The sequence below is a fragment of the Garra rufa genome, chromosome 1 (assembly GCF_049309525.1).
Source record: "Garra rufa chromosome 1, GarRuf1.0, whole genome shotgun sequence".
NCBI classification, from domain to species: domain Eukaryota; kingdom Metazoa; phylum Chordata; class Actinopteri; order Cypriniformes; family Cyprinidae; genus Garra; species Garra rufa.
This window is the reverse complement of record NC_133361.1, coordinates 104169658-104187190: the sequence shown is the minus strand read 5'-3', so window position 1 is coordinate 104187190 and position 17533 is coordinate 104169658. Positions and strand designations below refer to the sequence as shown.

The window sequence follows — 17533 nt, the reverse complement described above, 5'->3', positions numbered from 1 at the left end:
TAATAAATAGAGCGGTAAAACACGTCTTTCTAAAAGCCAGCATATTATATAAATAGTGAAGAAAAGGCAAAAGCTTACAGCACCTGGTATTCCCAGGCGGTCTCCCATCCAAGTACTAAGCAGGCCCGACGCTGCTTAGCTTCCGAGATCAGACGAGATCGGGCGCTCTCAGCGCGGTATGGCCGTAAGCGAGGGCTGCTCCAAAAAGTGGGCTATTTAAAGATCAGCCTCCGTAAAAGCCAGCATATTATATAAATAGTGAAGAAAAGGCAAAAGCTTACAGCACCTGGTATTCCCAGGCGGTCTCCCATCCAAGTACTAAGCAGGCCCGACGCTGCTTAGCTTCCGAGATCAGACGAGATCGGGCGCTCTCAGCGCGGTATGGCCGTAAGCGAGGGCTGCTCCAAAAAGTGGGCTATTTAAAGATCAGCCTCCGTAAAAGCCAGCATATTATATAAATAGTGAAGAAAAGGCAAAAGCTTACAGCACCTGGTATTCCCAGGCGGTCTCCCATCCAAGTGTAACAATCGGCCTTATCAGCCGAGTTACAAGACTAAAATGGGGTCAGATTTAACTGTGAGAGATGACTAGTGGTTAAAAGAATGAGACATAAAAGAAGATTGGTTTAAATAGATTTGGTTTATTTACAAGGTTCACATAAAAGACTTTAAAACAACACGATAAAACGAGGTAAACGCTGTTAAAAGCATACAGTTCATTTGTCCATACCCTAAAAACAGTCCAAGAATCCCAGTGTGTTGATAAGTCCAATGTGAGTGTCCACCGGTGTATATACAATCCACAGAAAGTGTAATCCAAAGTTTGCAGGTGGTGAATGGAAAGGTGAGCTCTAAAATTAGCAACTCCTCAATCCAACAGTTTGGTGACTGTCCTTTGTTTGTCATGCTGCTCTCTTATACAGTTGTACTTCCTGCTTCCTGTCATGTGTCTAGTCACATGGCAGGCCAACCATCCATTTTTTAAAGACACACACTTACTTAAAATGTTAAGAGTAATAAAATGGCCTAAAAAACATGTAAAACACTTAAAACTCTATAATACATTTAAATGATTGTAATAAATAGAGCGGTAAAAGACGTCTTTCTAAAAGCCAGCATATTATATAAATAGTGAAGAAAAGGCAAAAGCTGGCACCTGGTATTCCCAGGCGGTCTCCCATCCAAGTACTAAGCAGGCCCGACGCTGCTTAGCTTCCGAGATCAGACGAGATCGGGCGCTCTCAGCGCGGTATGGCCGTAAGCGAGGGCTGCTCCAAAAAGTGGGCTATTTAAAGATCAGCCTCCGTAAAAGCCAGCATATTATATAAATAGTGAAGAAAAGGCAAAAGCTTACAGCACCTGGTATTCCCAGGCGGTCTCCCATCCAAGTACTAAGCAGGCCCGACGCTGCTTAGCTTCCGAGATCAGACGAGATCGGGCGCTCTCAGCGCGGTATGGCCGTAAGCGAGGGCTGCTCCAAAAAGTGGGCTATTTAAAGATCAGCCTCCGTAAAAGCCAGCATATTATATAAATAGTGAAGAAAAGGCAAAAGCTTACAGCACCTGGTATTCCCAGGCGGTCTCCCATCCAAGTACTAAGGAGGCCCGACGCTGCTTAGCTTCCGAGATCAGACGAGATCGGGCGCTCTCAGCGCGGTATGGCCGTAAGCGAGGGCTGCTCCAAAAAGTGGGCTATTTAAAGATCAGCCTCCGTAAAAGCCAGCATATTATATAAATAGTGAAGAAAAGGCAAAAGCTTACAGCACCTGGTATTCCCAGGCGGTCTCCCATCCAAGTGTAACAATCGGCCTTATCAGCCGAGTTACAAGACTAAAATGGGGTCAGATTTAACTGTGAGAGATGACTAGTGGTTAAAAGAATGAGACATAAAAGAAGATTGGTTTAAATAGATTTGGTTTATTTACAAGGTTCACATAAAAGACTTTAAAACAACACGATAAAACGAGGTAAACGCTGTTAAAAGAATACAGTTCATTTGTCCATACCCTAAAAACAGTCCAAGAATCCCAGTGTGTTGATAAGTCCAATGTGAGTGTCCACCGGTGTATATACAATCCACAGAAAGTGTAATCCAAAGTTTGCAGGTGGTGAATGGAAAGGTGAGCTCTAAAATTAGCAACTCCTCAATCCAACAGTTTGGTGACTGTCCTTTGTTTGTCATGCTGCTCTCTTATACAGTTGTACTTCCTGCTTCCTGTCATGTGTCTAGTCACATGGCAGGCCAACCATCCATTTTTAAAGACACACACTCACTTAAAATGTTAAGAGTAATAAAATGGCCTAAAAAACATGTAAAACACTTAAAACTCTATAATACATTTAAATGATTGTAATAAATAGAGCGGTAAAACACGTCTTTCTAAAAGCCAGCATATTATATAAATAGTGAAGAAAAGGCAAAAGCTTACAGCACCTGGTATTCCCAGGCGGTCTCCCATCCAAGTACTAAGCAGGCCCGACGCTGCTTAGCTTCCGAGATCAGACGAGATCGGGCGCTCTCAGCGCGGTATGGCCGTAAGCGAGGGCTGCTCCAAAAAGTGGGCTATTTAAAGATCAGCCTCCGTAAAAGCCAGCATATTATATAAATAGTAAAGAAAAGGCAAAAGCTTACAGCACCTGGTATTCCCAGGCGGTCTCCCATCCAAGTACTAAGCAGGCCCGACGCTGCTTAGCTTCCGAGATCAGACGAGATCGGGCGCTCTCAGCGCGGTATGGCCGTAAGCGAGGGCTGCTCCAAAAAGTGGGCTATTTAAAGATCAGCCTCCGTAAAAGCCAGCATATTATATAAATAGTGAAGAAAAGGCAAAAGCTTACAGCACCTGGTATTCCCAGGCGGTCTCCCATCCAAGTGTAACAATCGGCCTTATCAGCCGAGTTACAAGACTAAAATGGGGTCAGATTTAACTGTGAGAGATGACTAGTGGTTAAAAGAATGAGACATAAAAGAAGATTGGTTTAAATAGATTTGGTTTATTTACAAGGTTCACATAAAAGACTTTAAAACAACACGATAAAACGAGGTAAACGCTGTTAAAAGCATACAGTTCATTTGTCCATACCCTAAAAACAGTCCAAGAATCCCAGTGTGTTGATAAGTCCAATGTGAGTGTCCACCGGTGTATATACAATCCACAGAAAGTGTAATCCAAAGTTTGCAGGTGGTGAATGGAAAGGTGAGCTCTAAAATTAGCAACTCCTCAATCCAACAGTTTGGTGACTGTCCTTTGTTTGTCATGCTGCTCTCTTATACAGTTGTACTTCCTGCTTCCTGTCATGTGTCTAGTCACATGGCAGGCCAACCATCCATTTTTTAAAGACACACACTCACTTAAAATGTTAAGAGTAATAAAATGGCCTAAAAAACATGTAAAACACTTAAAACTCTATAATACATTTAAATGATTGTAATAAATAGAGCGGTAAAACACGTCTTTCTAAAAGCCAGCATATTATATAAATAGTGAAGAAAAGGCAAAAGCTTACAGCACCTGGTATTCCCAGGCGGTCTCCCATCCAAGTACTAAGCAGGCCCGACGCTGCTTAGCTTCCGAGATCAGACGAGATCGGGCGCTCTCAGCGCGGTATGGCCGTAAGCGAGGGCTGCTCCAAAAAGTGGGCTATTTAAAGATCAGCCTCCGTAAAAGCCAGCATATTATATAAATAGTGAAGAAAAGGCAAAAGCTTACAGCACCTGGTATTCCCAGGCGGTCTCTCATCCAAGTACTAAGCAGGTCCGACGCTGCTTAGCTTCCGAGATCAGACGAGATCGGGCGCTCTTTTTTTTTTTTTTTTTTTTTTTTATTTATTTAAAACATGTTAATACATTTTAAAAACAGTCTGAATCACATTCTGGCAACAATACATTAAATCGAAACCATGTCATTTCAATAAATGGGTTATCATTTACAAAAATTTTGACAAAAACATCTTTCTCTTCATTCATATTACAGTAATCAAACAAAACATTTAAAATAAAACACATCTTCACCTTAAAAAGTTTGCACACAGGTATTTTTGTTTTCTTTTGTTTGACAAAATTCCTTCTGCTCCAAATTACAAATCTAGCAATGGTTAATATCAAATTTAAAAAACACACATTCTTAAAATTACCTTTAGAACCAAATAAAAACATTGTTTCCCATTCTTCATCAATACATCTTTGTTCTACTCCCAATTTACTTGTCATTTCTTTTAATTTTTTTATAAAACATTTTAACCCTGTGCATTTAAAAAAAATATGTATCAATCCTTCATCTTCCCTATTACATACCTTGCATATTGCATCACTTGCCATTCCAAATTTACACAGTCTCATTTCACTTAATAAACAATTATGTCTTAAAATATAATCAAAGTTTTCTAAAATTGGACTTTTCCACCAAGCTCTTAGATTTTTCCATATTTTCTTAGTTTCCATACTTGGGTACAATCTTTGCCAATATCCTTCTGCTTTTGGTGTGATAAAAACATCTTCACATAAACAAGAATAAAACATCTTTAAAATACCATCTTTAAAAGCATGCTGTTTGTCATTACTTTTAAAATCAATCATCATTCCATCATTACCTTTTGTTTCTTCTGTACCTTCTATAATATTTATCCATTCTTCCGGTATTACTTCTTTCATTTGTTTGTATTGTTTTTCTAAGACTGTTTTAGTTTCATTGTCATAATTTTCTACAATTGCGTCTCTTATTACTTGCACCGGTACAAAACCAGGTATCACTTCATACAAAATATCTTTTATTTGCTTTATCCCCGCATAAAACCATTTTTTATAAAAAATGGTATCATTTCCCTTTTTAATTTGATTATTTAAAAACAATGGTTGTCTTAAAATCTCTTCCCTGGTAAAAGACGTACAAACAACATGCTTTCTAAAATCACCCCATGCTTTTACAACCTCTTTATAAAACTCTGGTATTCCGTTCATCATGTTTTCTTTTAGCTTCATCCATAAAACATCATCTCCCATTTTTCCACATTTATTTAAAAAATAGTTCATTACACCCTTCCACGCATATTTCCCATGTTTCCAGTATTTATTAACAGTTTTTATTCTTATACTTTTCATTCTTATTAATGGATCTATTAGTCCCAACCCTCCTTCCTCCACCTTTCCAATTAGAGTGTCATAAGCAATTTTCGATGGTTTCCCCTCCCATAAAAAGTTTAAAACAATAGATTTGATTTTTTTATACACCCATATAGGCAAACTCACAGAACCCAATACATACCACATTTTTGATAAAAACAAAGAATTAATAACTAAAACCTTCCCTTTTAAAAATAATCCTCTTAATTTCCAGAAATTTAATCTCTTCTCCATTCCTTTTAAAACCTCCTCCCATACCACTTCTCTTATTTCATTTTCATTTTCTCCAACCCTTATACCTAAAATTTTCATACTCTTCTTTTCTTCCTTAAATTGCATTTTATTCAGCAGATCATTCGGTAATCCAATTTTCATGTATGTAGTTTTTTCTTTATTAACTTTTGCCCCTGTTCCTTTACAATATCTTTCTAAAACTTCCATTGCTTTATCCATACTTTTAATATCTTTTACAAACAATGTCGTGTCATCTGCATATTGAAATATTTTTTGTTCTGATTCTTCTCCTTTTATGCGTATTCCTTTTATGTTCTTTTCCTGGTCTACTGCCAGCCCTAAAGCTTCAGATACTAAAGTGTATAATAATGCTGACATAGGACACCCTTGTCTGATTGATCTCGTTATTTTAAAATCTTTAGTTAAAAAACCATTCACTTTTACACAACTACTTATATCTGTATATAAACATTTTATCCATTTTAAAAAATTCTCCCCAAAACCAAATCTCTCCATCACATGTATCAAGTATTTGTGTTCAACTCTATCAAAAGCCTTTTCTAAATCCACACTTATTATATATCCTGTTTCTTTCTCCTCCTTCATGTACCATATCATATCTCTTATATTGTTAATGACATCAGTAATATCTCTTTTTAGAACAGCATATGCTTGATTTGTAGTAATTATATTTGGTACTACTATTTTCAATCGATTGGCTAAAATTTTGGCTAATATTTTATAATCTGTATTCAACATGCTTAGTGGTCTGTAGTTTTTCAGGTCTCTCTTATCACCTTTTTTCTTGTAAATTATTTTCACCATACCTTTCTTCATACTATTCGTTAAATTCCCTTTTTTAAAATTATCTATAAATATTTCATTTAAAATTGGACATAACACATCTTTAAAAACCTTATAAAATTCAGCTGTTAATCCATCTATTCCTGGACTTTTACCATTTTTCAGTTGATCAATTGCAATTCCTATTTCTAATTCCGTAATCTCACTCTCACACATTTCTTTGTCTCCCTCATTAACTTTAACCTGTATTTTACTTAATACAAATTCCTCATCTTCTAAAACTATCTCATTTTTGGTAAATAAATGCTTATAGAATTCTCTGACTTCTTCCAAAATTCCTGTTTTATCTTCTACAATCCTCGCATCTTCTGTTTTAATACTTTTTATTATATCTGCTCTCTGTCTTGTTTTTTCTAATTCATAAAAATATTTCGTACTTCTTTCTCCTTCTACAATGTCTTTCGCCCTACTTCTTATTATTGCTCCTTTACACTTCTCTTCTTCTATTTTCTTTAATTCTTCCTGTAATTCTATTATCTTATCAATATTTTCATCATGCTCATTTACTTTCCTCATTTCTTCATCCCACTCTTTTTTGATCTTATTTTCTTTCATCTTTTTGACTTTTTGCCATTTGTTTGAATATTCCATTGAGAATTTTTTTATTCTTTTTTTTTAGAATGTCCCACCAAAACCCTTTTTCCATTTCATACATTTCCTCATTTACACTATTAATTATTATACTTTCTATTTCCATTCTGTATATTTCATTTTTTAGAAGTTCTGCATTTAATATCCACACCCCTGGTCCTTTATCAGCCTCATTAAAATTCATCAATATCCATAAAAAATCATGATCACTCTCACTATAATTTTTGTAAGACGCCTTAGTGACATAATATGCTTCCTTTTTCTTACATAAAAATAAGTCTATTCTACTTTGCTTTAGAACTCTGTCAACAATTTGTCTTCTTGAATATTCTCTTTTCATACCATTCCTCTCTCTCCACACATCCACCATATTATATTTCTCCATTATGTTATGTAGTTCATTCCTCCCTCTATCTCTTCTAAATCCCATTGAATCATCTACATCAATTCTCTGTATTACAGTGTTAAAATCCCCTAACACCATAATGTTGTCATGTTTTTCTATTAACTCATTCATATCCCTGTAAAAATTAAATTTATCTCTTTCATCATTTGGTGCATGTATATTACACACTTTCATTTCTTTTCCATTACACACAAATTTAACAATTATTATTCTTCCCTTTGTGTCTTTATAATCTATATTTACTTCTTCAAATACTCCTTTTCTTATTAAGATAGCTACCCCTCTCTTCCTTTCCATATCACAGTTACTATATATTTCTCCGTTCCATAATTTTCTAATTTCATCACTTATTTTATCTTCCCATTTCGTTTCTTGTAAACATAGCACATCACATTTTTTGGTCAGGCACATTAATCTTTCAAACTTTTGACATTTGGATAATCCTCTAGCATTCAGCGATACAATTGATATAGAGCTCATTAAAGAAAAGATTGGAAAAACCAAAAACCACCATTCAATCCGTTTCATTGTCTTTCAAAAAAGTATTTTTTACTTCACCCATTTCAGCTTTCCTCCTCTCCAGTCTTTCCTTTTGCTCTTCTCTTCTTATCTTCTGCCTTTTAAGAACCTGTTGAATGTCTAAGCCATCTTTTCTTGTTTTTACACATCTATTCAGTCTTTCTTTTCCTTTGTTTTCCATTCCACGAATTTCCCCCCCATTGTCTGCTCCTCTTACCTCAGTCAGTGTCTTTATTCCCTTATCCTCAGCTTTTTCTTTTTCTTGTCCTTTTTCGTAGTCCAGTTCATTAGTGTCCACAGCGTCCTGTTCCTTAGAAAATCCTTCTTTAATCAAATTTATATCCTCTTTGTTCGCTCCTCCTCCCATCTCCATTCCTTGTTCTTCATCTTCCTTCTTTTCTTTATTCTCATCTATGTTGTTGTTCTCCTCTTCCTCGTCATCTTGTTTCTCGTCCTCTCCTTGCGTCTGCCTTTGTGAGTCATTTAACCTCTCAATTGTTGTAACTCCCATTACCTCTTGTATTTCCATTCCTGGATCTTCATTTTCCTCGTCTTCTATCTCGCATCTGCATCTTAACATTGTCTTTTGGCAGCCTTGGCACCGCGGGACTTTACAGTCTCGCGCATAATGCCCCTGCTCAAGACAATTTCTGCATGTGAATTGTGGGCAGTCCTTTTTTTCATGCTCCGGACTTACACAGATCCTGCATGTCTTCACTTGATTATCGTGAATCACTCTGAAGTACTGCACTCCTTCTTCAGTCCTGAAGCTTGTGTTGTATGGTAAAGACGTCACCTCTTGTGGAAACTTTACCCTCAAAAATCGTGTTCCGTCTGCCACCGTTGTCCCGGGATGATATCTTCTTCTTAGTGGTAGAATGGGAGTTACACCCCAATTGATTAGTTTTTGACTGATTTCCTCATCTTCTATATAGCTGGGCAGACTCAAGAAAGACACCATTCTTTCTGTTGCACACAATTTCCTTATCTCACATTCTTGTCCGTTTATCATTATTCCATTCAACAGCAAATCACAGTCCATCTCACTTTCCATAGTCATTTCAAAATCATAATTATTTTTTCTTCTCAGTCCGATCAATTTTCCCATTCCAACTTTCTCTTCAACTGCTTTAATTATCATTAGTATTGTTATATTTTCTATATCTTTAACAGTCATTGTTAATGTTGCTTCTTTCTTGTATTCCCTCTGATACCTTGTTTGTTTGCTTAATTTCTGTATCATTTGTTGTCGTTGAGATAAAACATTTCTTTTTTCTCCAACTTCTTTCTCAATTCCAATACCTTCAGTTGATTGTAGATCTCCTTTTCGTTCTTGTCCAGTTGTTTTTCTTTCTTGTTTCCTCCTTGAAACCACCGTCGCCCACGTTTCATTATTGTTTTCTCCATGTCTTTCATTTATATTCCTTTCAGTTATGTCTGCAACAAATCCTGGTTCCGCATTTCCCATCTCATGTTGTTTTACCAGTCCGTGTTCTTTGTCCATTAAATCCATATTTTGGTTGTCTCAAACCCCAAACAGAAAGACCTGTTTGGGGTTAAAAAAAACCTTCCTCAAAAAAAAACTTTTTCTAACTAAAAAACAAACAAAATAAATGTGAAAAAACACCCAGAAAAATGGTGAGCCTATCTCACCTACTGCACACTACAAACTGCCAACTCACTTCCTGTTTGCTCTCTAGCGCCTCAGGTGGGGGTATGGCCGTAAGCGAGGGCTGCTCCAAAAAGTGGGCTATTTAAAGATCAGCCTCCGTAAAAGCCAGCATATTATATAAATAGTGAAGAAAAGGCAAAAGCTTACAGCACCTGGTATTCCCAGGCGGTCTCCCATCCAAGTACTAAGCAGGCCCGACGCTGCTTAGCTTCCGAGATCAGACGAGATCGGGCGCTCTCAGCGCGGTATGGCCGTAAGCGAGGGCTGCTCCAAAAAGTGGGCTATTTAAAGATCAGCCTCCGTAAAAGCCAGCATATTATATAAATAGTGAAGAAAAGGCAAAAGCTTACAGCACCTGGTATTCCCAGGCGGTCTCCCATCCAAGTGTAACAATCGGCCTTATCAGCCGAGTTACAAGACTAAAATGGGGTCAGATTTAACTGTGAGAGATGACTAGTGGTTAAAAGAATGAGACATAAAAGAAGATTGGTTTAAATAGATTTGGTTTATTTACAAGGTTCACATAAAAGACTTTAAAACAACACGATAAAACGAGGTAAACGCTGTTAAAAGCATACAGTTCATTTGTCCATACCCTAAAAACAGTCCAAGAATCCCAGTGTGTTGATAAGTCCAATGTGAGTGTCCACCGGTGTATATACAATCCACAGAAAGTGTAATCCAAAGTTTGCAGGTGGTGAATGGAAAGGTGAGCTCTAAAATTAGCAACTCCTCAATCCAACAGTTTGGTGACTGTCCTTTGTTTGTCATGCTGCTCTCTTATACAGTTGTACTTCCTGCTTCCTGTCATGTGTCTAGTCACATGGCAGGCCAACCATCCATTTTTTAAAGACACACACTCACTTAAAATGTTAAGAGTAATAAAATGGCCTAAAAAACATGTAAAACACTTAAAACTCTATAATACATTTAAATGATTGTAATAAATAGAGCGGTAAAACACGTCTTTCTAAAAGCCAGCATATTATATAAATAGTGAAGAAAAGGCAAAAGCTTACAGCACCTGGTATTCCCAGGCGGTCTCCCATCCAAGTACTAAGCAGGCCCGACGCTGCTTAGCTTCCGAGATCAGACGAGATCGGGCGCTCTCAGCGCGGTATGGCCGTAAGCGAGGGCTGCTCCAAAAAGTGGGCTATTTAAAGATCAGCCTCCGTAAAAGCCAGCATATTATATAAATAGTGAAGAAAAGGCAAAAGCTTACAGCACCTGGTATTCCCAGGCGGTCTCCCATCCAAGTGTAACAATCGGCCTTATCAGCCGAGTTACAAGACTAAAATGGGATCAGATTTAACTGTGAGAGATGACTAGTGGTTAAAAGAATGAGACATAAAAGAAGATTGGTTTAAATAGATTTGGTTTATTTACAAGGTTCACATAAAAGACTTTAAAACAACACGATAAAACGAGGTAAACGCTGTTAAAAGAATACAGTTCATTTGTCCATACCCTAAAAACAGTCCAAGAATCCCAGTGTGTTGATAAGTCCAATGTGAGTGTCCACCGGTGTATATACAATCCACAGAAAGTGTAATCCACAGTTTGCAGGTGGTGAATGGAAAGGTGAGCTCTAAAATTAGCAACTCCTCAATCCAACAGTTTGGTGACTGTCCTTTGTTTGTCATGCTGCTCTCTTATACAGTTGTACTTCCTGCTTCCTGTCATGTGTCTAGTCACATGGCAGGCCAACCATCCATTTTTTAAAGACACACACTCACTTAAAATGTTAAGAGTAATAAAATGGCCTAAAAAACATGTAAAACACTTAAAACTCTATAATACATTTAAATGATTGTAATAAATAGAGCGGTAAAACACGTCTTTCTAAAAGCCAGCATATTATATAAATAGTGAAGAAAAGGCAAAAGCTTACAGCACCTGGTATTCCCAGGCGGTCTCCCATCCAAGTACTAAGCAGGCCCGACGCTGCTTAGCTTCCGAGATCAGACGAGATCGGGCGCTCTTTTTTTTTTTTTTTTTTTTTTTTATTGAAAAAACTTAAAAATATTTACATTTAGATATGATTACATAACATTATTCACATAATTAGTTATGCCTTTCACATACACATTTCTTTAATAACAACAGAAATTACCTTGGCAAATTTATCTTATATTCTTGAAAACATTCCAATATTCTTGTATCATTTCCAATAAGTATTTTATAAAACCTTTCAACTTGTCCATTCATACTAAAATAATTATATAAAGTCTGTATATGTTCTTCCAATTTTCTTCTGAAAAAACTCCACATATTAATATTGCAACTTTTTTCTCTCATGACATTACGTCTACACCATATTGCATACCTTGCAATAGCTAAAATGAAATTGACTATATACATTTCTTTCCCTTTTCCTTTTATACCAAGTAAAAAAACTTGATTCCATTCAATTTGTCTTTCTATTTTTTCTCCCAAAAAAGCCTCTACAAACATTTTAAGTTTCCTCACAAAATCGTCCAGTTTAAAACAAAACAAAAACAAATGTAAAAGACCTTCATCTTCATTTTCACATACATCACATTTTGCATTTTGTTCAATTCCCATTTTACATAATCTCATTTTTGTATATATTACATTATGTCTTAAAAGAAAATTAAAATTCTCAATCACTGGATCCATATAACTTATTTTTATATTCTCCCAAATATTTTCAGATTCCATCACTGGAAATAATCTATTCCAAAAGCCGTTTGCAATTGGTTTAACAAAAACCATTTTTCTAAAGACATTATAAATCATTTTTAAAGTACATGATTGAATAGACACTTTTTTCCCACTTTCTTTTAAAAGCACTTCAACCTTTCCCACTCCTTCCTCCTTTTTTTCTATTCTTTCTATCCATTCACTAGGAATTGCTTTTTTTATTTTGTCAAATTGTTGCTTTACAATATTCTTATCCATCTCTTCTCCAATTCCTTCAATTTCATCTACTATTCCTTGCAATGGTATGAAACCTTCTTTAACCTCATATAAAACATCTTTCACTCTATTTATTCCTGCTTTAATCCATTGTTTAAAATATATTTCTTTATTTTCATATACAATATTTGAATTTAAAAATAACGGTTGATTCAAAAGCTCCTCCATCCCTTCTGGTTTGTACACTACTGTCAATAAAAATTCTTTCCATGCTCTTAAAACTTCTTTGTACAATTCTGGTATATCATTTAACATATTTTCTTTCAATTTCATCCATAAGATGTGATTTCCCATTTTAAAACCCCCACACCTATTTAAAAAATATGTCAAACCATTCTTCCATTCTTGTCTATTTTCTTTATTCATAAATTTTTTCATAATTTTAACCCTTAGACTCTTCATTCTTATATTTGGATCTAACAAACCTAAACCTCCCTCCTCACATGGTCCTATCAATGTATCATAAGCAATCTTTGCTGGTTTTCCCTCCCATATAAAATTCAAAATACACTTTTTCAGTCTCTTGTAAGCCCACATCGGCAATGAAGTAACCTCTAATGCATACCACATTTTCGAAAGCATCAGAACATTTACAATCAAAATCTTCCCTCTTAATTTCAAAGTTCTTTGTCTCCAGAAAGTTAATCTTCTCTCCATTCCTCCTAAAATCTCATCCCATATTAAATCTCTAGTTTTCTTTTCATCTTTTCCAATTCTGATTCCCAAAATTTTCATATTTTCTGTCTCTTCTTTAAAACTAAAATAATGTGGTAAAATCTTTGCTGTTCCTATTCTCATCATGACAGTCTTATCTATGTTTATTTTTGCTCCTGAACCATTACAATAATGTTGTATTTTATTTATTGCTCTCTCGATGCTATCTATATCCTTTAAAATTAAGGTTGTGTCATCAGCATATTGGTATATTTTTTGTTCTTTTTCTGCTCCTCCAAAACCTATTCCTTTAATATTTTCATCTTCCCCAACCACTAATCCCAAAGGTTCAGCTACAATGCTATATAATAATGCAGATAAAGGACACCCTTGTCTTATTGATCTTGTTATAGTAAAAACATTAGTTAAAAATCCATTACATTTTATAAAACTGATTGCCCCTTTGTATAAAACTCTAATCCATTTTATAAAATTATTTCCAAATCCAAAACGCTCTAAAAGTTCAAATAAATAATCATGTTCTACCCTATCAAATGCCTTTTCCAAATCTAAACTAATCATGTATCCCTCTTTGTTATTTTCTATCATATAACTTATTTTATCTCTTATATTACTTACTGTATCTGTAATTTCTCTTCCTATGACTGAATAAGCTTGATTTGTTGTTATTATTCCTGGTAGAACCCTCTTTAATCGATTTGCCAACATTTTTGCTAAAATTTTAAAATCTGTATTTAACATTGATATGGGTCTATAGTTCTTTAAATCCGCTGAGTCACCTCTTTTTTTAAAAATTAACTTCACCATTCCAACTCTCATCAATTGACTTGCTTGCCCTCTATCATACATTTCCTCATATACTTCCTTTAAAATAGGAATTAACGTATCCTTAAAAACTTTATAAAATTCACTAGTCAAGCCATCTGCTCCCGGACTTTTCCCATTGTTTAACTGTAATATTGCTGTCTCTATTTCCTCCTCTAAAAAATCTCTATCACACATTTCTTTATCTTCTTTAACTACTTTTGTTTTAACCTGCTTTAATAAAAACTCCTTTTCATCTTCTTTTATCCCTTCACTTTTAAATAAATCTGCATAAAATTCTCTTACACTTTGCAAAATCTCATTGGTCCTTTTTACTTTTTCCCCATCTTTTTTAAGAACTTCCTTTATCGTATCAGCCTTTTGTCTACTTTCCTCTAAATTAAAAAAGAATTTTGTACACCTTTCTCCTTCCATCACATTCTTTAACCTGCTTCTTATCATAGCTCCTCTACATTTCTCCTCTTCTATTTCTTTTAATCGGTTTTCATAAATTACAATCTTTTCTATATCACCATTATCTTTTTGTAATTCCTCTTTCAAAAAATTCCTAACTGCAACTTCTTCTCCTCTTTTAATCTTTTGTTTCAATCTACTATAACTCAATGAGTACTTCTTTATTTCATATTTGATATTATCCCACCACACTCTCTTATCTTCTTCAAACATTCCTTTCCCTCTCTCATCTTTTATTATTGTTTCCACTGCCAATTTATAATTCTCATCTTTTAAAAGTTCATTATTTAAACACCATATCCCCTTTCCCCTCTCCACCCCGGTTTCATTAAAATGAGCTATTAACATACTATGATCACTAAGAGAAGTCATCTTATAATATATCTTGTCAATATTTCTTTTCATATTTATTTTAATCAGCATAAAATCTATTCTACTTTGCTTCATTTTTTCTTTTACCAATTGTTGCCTTGAAAAATCTTTTATTCCTTCATTTCGTTCTCGCCATATATCTATCAGATCATTTTTATCAATTAATTTAAGCAATTCTTCCCTTCCACCATCTCTTTTAAAAACCATGTCTTTTGCTATATCCATTCTACTCAAAACTGTATTAAAATCTCCCATTATTATAACCTTTTCCCATGTATCTATATAATCATTTAAATTATTAAAAAATATTTTCTTTTCAGCCTCTGCATTTGGAGCATGTACATTACATAAAATAACATCTTCTCCTCCCCAGACCATTCTCACAATAATACATTTCCCTTCTTTATCACAATATATAATTTTAACATTATCCCCTATATTTCTTTTAAATAAAACTGCAACTCCTTTTCCTTTTCGTCCATCTCCATTATTGTAATACATTTTCCCTTTCCATCTTCTTTCAAAACTTTCCATCATTTCATTTTTCCAATTTGTTTCTTGCAATAAAATTACATCTGTTTTTTTACTTAATTCTTTCACTTTTTCAAATTTTTCCACATTCAGTAAACCTCTAACATTTAATGATACAATACTTAAAAGACTAATAATTAAAATGTTCTTTACTATATTCATCATTCATTTTCTTCTCCCATAGTCATCAATACCCCAAATCTGTTTTCATCAAATTCTTTTCTTTTCTTCTGTCTTTTCTTTTTAGCCATTTTTATATTAGGGGTTACCTTAATGGGTCTTCTTCTCTGCATTCTTTCCTTTCCCATGTCTTTAGATTCGTCGTTTCCTTCGTCTCCTTTTCCCAAATCCTCTTCTATTTCCAAAATCGTTTGTGCTTGTTCCATTTTGTCCTGTTCCTCCGTCGTTGTTTGCATTATCTCTAGTGTTGTTTGTTCATCACTTCCCATTTGCCCATCTTTGTCCTTTTCTTTTTGTTGCTCCTCTTCATTATCCCCATTGTCCATCAAGTTATCACGTTCTTCCTTGTCCATCCTTTCAGGTTGATTTATTTCTTTTTCATTTGAGTCCTGAGTTTTCTTGCATACATGTCCTTCATCACTCAAAGTTTCAGTCTCTTTTAATTGATTATCCTCTCCTTCTCCTCCTTCATCCTCCATCCAACACTCACACTTCACCAAAGCACGTTTACAGTCTGGGCACTTTACAGCATTGCAGTTACGAGCATAATGCCCTTGCTCTTCACACTCATAACACTTCAAATTAGGACAGTCTTTGAAAATATGACCAGGATCCATGCATAGCCTACAGATTTTCATCTGCCTATCATGCATGATCCTGAAGTATTGTGCCCCTTCAGCTGTCTCGAACTTAGCACTATAGGGCAGAGATACCACTTCTTTTGGAAAGCGGACTCTTAGATATCTTGTTCCATCCGTTATGTCTGTGCCGGGATAGTACCGTCGTTTAATGTCTGATGTTGGGGTTACACCCCATTTTTCCAACTTTGATAAAATGTCTTTATTGTCCATATATGCTGGTAAATGCATAAACGAAACAATGCATTCTCTGTTCTGCAATTTCCTGATTTCACAGATCTTCTCTTTTATCATTAACCCATCCATTAATTCATCACACATTGCTTCATCATCCAAAGTCAGTTCATATTCTCTATCTGGCCTTGGTCTTACCGCCAACAGCTTTCCAAATCCAATCTTTTCTGTCACAGCCTGTATAAGGTCCTCCGCCATTGCATCTCTTAGGTCCATCAAATTAACAATTACTGTAGCTTCCTTCAGAAATGACTTTGCTTCTTTTGCTTTGCCACCAAACTTATTGATATTCCGTCGAAATCCATTATCTTTTGCCAACTCTTGTCCATGTGCTTCTCTTGCTATGTCCTTTTCTGCTGCCATTAATCCATCCATTTTTGAAATCTCAAAAAAAAATGACTCCCCCTAGCAGCATTTGACTGCTGGGGAATCCAACTGAAAAAAATATAAAGACAAAAAAAAATAAACTAACAAACTAAACAAACTAAACAAACTAAACAAAATGGTGGGCCTCTCCCACCAACTGCTACTGCAACACTTCCTGTGATGTCACTGGACTGTACCAAGCACTCAGAGTGGTATGGCCGTAAGCTAGGGCTGCTCCAAAAAGTGGGCTATTTAAAGATCAGCCTCCGTAAAAGCCAGCATATTATATAAATAGTGAAGAAAAGGCAAAAGCTTACAGCACCTGGTATTCCCAGGCGGTCTCCCAATCCAAGTGTAACAATCGGCCTTATCAGCCGAGTTACAAGACTAAAATGGGGTCAGATTTAACTGTGAGAGATGACTAGTGGTTAAAAGAATGAGACATAAAAGAAGATTGGTTTAAATAGATTTGGTTTATTTACAAGGTTCACATAAAAGACTTTAAAACAACACGATAAAACGAGGTAAACGCTGTTAAAAGAATACAGTTCATTTGTCCATACCCTAAAAACAGTCCAAGAATCCCAGTGTGTTGATAAGTCCAATGTGAGTGTCCACCGGTGTATATACAATCCACAGAAAGTGTAATCCAAAGTTTGCAGGTGGTGAATGGAAAGGTGAGCTCTAAAATTAGCAACTCCTCAATCCAACAGTTTGGTGACTGTCCTTTGTTTGTCATGCTGCTCTCTTATACAGTTGTACTTCCTGCTTCCTGTCATGTGTCTAGTCACATGGCAGGCCAACCATCCATTTTTAAAGACACACACTCACTTAAAATGTTAAGAGTAATAAAATGGCCTAAAAAACATGTAAAACACTTAAAACTCTATAATACATTTAAATGATTGTAATAAATAGA

General features: G+C 35.5%; 9 non-coding genes and 1 pseudogene across 9 annotated transcripts; all 10 read right to left on the bottom strand.

Moving 5' to 3' along the window:
- Positions 1 to 71: 71 nt before the first annotated feature.
- On the bottom strand, positions 72 to 190 carry LOC141300620 (5S ribosomal RNA). Its single transcript, XR_012342009.1, has one exon. It is a non-coding gene; the product is annotated as a 5S ribosomal RNA (ribosomal RNA).
- An 84-nt stretch (positions 191 to 274) lies between these two features.
- LOC141300609 (5S ribosomal RNA) lies at positions 275 to 393 on the bottom strand. Its single transcript, XR_012342007.1, has one exon. It is a non-coding gene; the product is annotated as a 5S ribosomal RNA (ribosomal RNA).
- Positions 394 to 1146: 753 nt separating this feature from the next.
- Positions 1147 to 1262, bottom strand: LOC141346278 (5S ribosomal RNA; annotated as a pseudogene).
- An 84-nt stretch (positions 1263 to 1346) lies between these two features.
- On the bottom strand, positions 1347 to 1465 carry LOC141300603 (5S ribosomal RNA). Its single transcript, XR_012342006.1, has one exon. It is a non-coding gene; the product is annotated as a 5S ribosomal RNA (ribosomal RNA).
- Positions 1466 to 1549: 84 nt separating this feature from the next.
- LOC141318980 (5S ribosomal RNA) lies at positions 1550 to 1668 on the bottom strand. The gene has a single exon (XR_012353262.1). It is a non-coding gene; the product is annotated as a 5S ribosomal RNA (ribosomal RNA).
- Positions 1669 to 2420: 752 nt separating this feature from the next.
- On the bottom strand, positions 2421 to 2539 carry LOC141300597 (5S ribosomal RNA). Its single transcript, XR_012342005.1, has one exon. It is a non-coding gene; the product is annotated as a 5S ribosomal RNA (ribosomal RNA).
- An 84-nt stretch (positions 2540 to 2623) lies between these two features.
- Positions 2624 to 2742, bottom strand: LOC141300589 (5S ribosomal RNA). Its single transcript, XR_012342004.1, has one exon. It is a non-coding gene; the product is annotated as a 5S ribosomal RNA (ribosomal RNA).
- Positions 2743 to 3495: 753 nt separating this feature from the next.
- Positions 3496 to 3614, bottom strand: LOC141300582 (5S ribosomal RNA). Its single transcript, XR_012342003.1, has one exon. It is a non-coding gene; the product is annotated as a 5S ribosomal RNA (ribosomal RNA).
- A 5926-nt stretch (positions 3615 to 9540) lies between these two features.
- Positions 9541 to 9659, bottom strand: LOC141300575 (5S ribosomal RNA). The gene has a single exon (XR_012342002.1). It is a non-coding gene; the product is annotated as a 5S ribosomal RNA (ribosomal RNA).
- A 753-nt stretch (positions 9660 to 10412) lies between these two features.
- LOC141300570 (5S ribosomal RNA) lies at positions 10413 to 10531 on the bottom strand. The gene has a single exon (XR_012342001.1). It is a non-coding gene; the product is annotated as a 5S ribosomal RNA (ribosomal RNA).
- Between the last annotated feature and the right edge of the window lie 7002 nt (positions 10532 to 17533).